The following is a 3,177-nucleotide window of genomic DNA, read 5'->3' as shown; positions in this document are numbered from 1 at the left end:
AGAGGAACTGTCAAGCAGACTCCTTGATGAGTGCAGAGCTTGATGCTGGGTTTGATCCCATGACTCCAAGAGTATGACCAAGACTTGGTCCTTCAATTGACTGAGCCACCCAGGCATCCCAAACCCTTATTTTTTCTTGAAACAATCACGAAGGTGTATGGTAGATCATGGTAATAGTTGAGTTGAGCCTTCAAGGGTAAAACAGAACAAGATTCTTAGCTACTATATCAAAGCACATTTCACACAGATTTTTCATTTTTTAATTATCTGTCAGAATATTCAACTAGTTTTTGTACTTCCAAAGGGTAGAGATCATGCAAGTGTGTACCAAAACTTGTTTGTTTAATGACTGAAAATTTTTGCATGAGATCCACCATATTTTTTTTCAACAGTTGTTACCAGATGTTAGAGCCCCAAAAGCCTCCAGGAGAGGTAGCAGTCACCTCACTTTCATAGTTGAGAAAACTAATGTTAACAGGGGTTGAGTGACTTGTCCGGTGTCATGCAGCTGACACATGGCGGATGTACCTTTCGTTGCTGCCAGTTAGACAGCAATTGCTTCTTTCATGGACACACATCAGAGGCCACTTGGTTGTGGCTGCCTATGCAGGACTCTGCAACAGATATTAACCTGGCTGTGGGGAAGAAGTCAAACTGAGAATTGGCAAACTGCGTCAAGCAATGTGGCTATTGAGCATGCGTGAGCTGGTATTTAATAAGATACACACCAGTCATCCTGCCTGTGATGAATTACGGTTTATCTAAATATCCTTGAGACAGTATATTCAGGAGCTCCAAGAGACTTCCCTGCATGGTTAAGAGAATACCAGAGTTTTTCGTAAGAAACCTACAGGAACTCTGGGCATCACCCTTAACTAATCCTGTTAGCTGGGCAAGTCACAGGGCCCCCCCATGACAGGCTCCCCACCTTTGATTTAAAGAAAGAAAGAAAGAAGTAAGTGGCATTTGATGAGTGGTGAGGTGCAGAGAAGAAGATGCAGAGAAGAGGAGCCTACAGGTCAGCCTCACATGAGATAATGAAACAAAACATATATACAGTGTTTTTTGTATCAGGTGCCATCTCCAGTGCTTTGTGATGTGAACACAGGTAATCCTCTTAACTCCATAAACATCCAGCAGAATCCCCATCTTCCTCCTGTGGAACTTTCCAAATCAAAGAAAAGTGATTGGCTCCCTGTTAAAAGGCTAATAAGCGGCAGAGCCAGGATCTGATCCCACAGCAGACAGAGCTGACTCCAAAGCAAACAGAAAAATACCCTGAGGCTTTAAACTGTGTTCCTACTCTCTGAAATTGGATGGAAGGGACAGACCGGGTCAGAGTATTTTCCTGGATTCTTTCATATTTTGTAAGAGAGCTACTTTGGATGGAGCTAAATGTCTATGAGCTCTGCCGTGAATGACGGGGAGAGGGTGAGCCACGGCATGCCTTGTCACAGCTCAGTGTCTTTCACGTCAGAATTACATTAAGCCTTGTGTCCTTCATTTCCCTGGAAGAACCCGGCCCACACTCGGTAGACGCTCATGCATGGAGAGCTGGTGTGCACAGCAGCTGAAAGCATAGGTTCCAGCTGCATCCAATCCCCATCCTCTCTCTAGCTGTATGACCATGCGAACCAACTGACTTCCCTCCAGCTCGTCCTACTCATCTTCAAACAGTAGTGCTAATGTGCCAACCCCTTTAAATCACTGCAAAGATTAAATGACTTATAAAAAGAAAAAAATATATGTGTATGTATATATGCACCCACACAGCATTCCCTCAGATATCTGTCTACAGCTCTGGTGTCTCCCCTGTGCCCTCTCTTCTCCTAGTGACATGTCCCCAGGCCCATCATCTCACACTGTTTCTAGTTTGTTCAACATGCTGGTTGCTCTCCTCTGGATATGGTCCAGATGGCCAATGGCCCAGAGCTGAGCAACTCCTTGAGCAAATCTGTATCCATCCCCCTGGCTCTGCTAGCTTCCCTGTGGGGTAGAGTGATAAACAATTTACTCACGGCCCTTACAAGTAAGAATAAAGTTTTGGTGAGTTTGGAGGTGAGGTTTCATGAAATTTCACTTCAGTCCCTGAGAAAGAAAACTTATTGATTTTCTCTCCTTCAATGACTTCCTTCCATGATCAAAAAGTAGCAATTCTGGGGTGCCTGGGTGGCTCAGTCAGTTAAGTGTCTGCCTTCAACTCAGGTCATGATCTCAGGGTCCTGGGATCCAGCCCCACATCAGGCTCCTTGCTCAGTGGGAGGAGGCTGCTCCTTCCTCTGCCTCTGCCCCTCCCTGCCTCAGGTGTTCTCTCTCTCTCTCTCTCTCTCTCTCTCTCTCATAAATAAAAACAAAAATAAATCTTTTTTTGAAAAGTAGAAATTCTGTCTCCCATCAAAATGAAGTGCTTGGATACCCAATCAGTCCACATTCAGTGATGGCTGTCAAGAGTAAGAAAAAATATTTTAAGGTTGCTTTTTCATATGGCTCTCTTTCATGGTGATTCTCTCTTCTGAATAAATTTGCATTTTCTCAGAGTGTAGGAGCCACAGGTGGACCTAGACTCTCTGGCTTGGAAAGAAGTAATGTTGGCCCTATTCCTTAAAGCATCAAGCAGGAAATAGGGTAGATCTAGGTAAAAGAGGCTTGAAAAATGGAGTTTTAGACTTTACACTCACTGGACCAGCTTTAGGGTGATCTAGTCTAGCTCAAGAGGTAGGAGTGCTTATTGAGGGTGAAGCCAAAACCCTGGTGAATAATCAGTGGGTTGTGCTGACTTTACCTTCTGTATGCGAAATCCTGGGGCCTGGGTTGGGTGAACAGCTGGTAAGGAAGGATGATTCCCTTACATGGGAACCCAGACCAAATAAGGCAGGTAACCTCAGCTTCCAGACTGGGAACCTGAGCTGATGGTGAGAAATTGAACAAGTCTAAAGAGGTAGAAAGACTATTTTGGGTGATAAGAAAGAATTTTTGAGGCTGTTGAGTCTAATATTCACATGGTCAGATAAAATACAGGACACCCCATAAAATTTGAATTTGAGATGAACACATATTTGAAGAATATATTTGAATAAGTATTTCTCAAATACATACTGAATGAGAAATACTTCTACCAATAGAAAATAATTGTTTACATGAAATTTAAATTAAACTGGGTGGTATATATTTTTATTT

The sequence above is a fragment of the Nyctereutes procyonoides genome, unplaced genomic scaffold (assembly GCF_905146905.1).
Source record: "Nyctereutes procyonoides isolate TBG_1078 unplaced genomic scaffold, NYPRO_anot_genome, whole genome shotgun sequence".
Lineage (NCBI taxonomy): Eukaryota > Metazoa > Chordata > Mammalia > Carnivora > Canidae > Nyctereutes > Nyctereutes procyonoides.
This window is presented reverse-complemented; position numbering follows the sequence as displayed.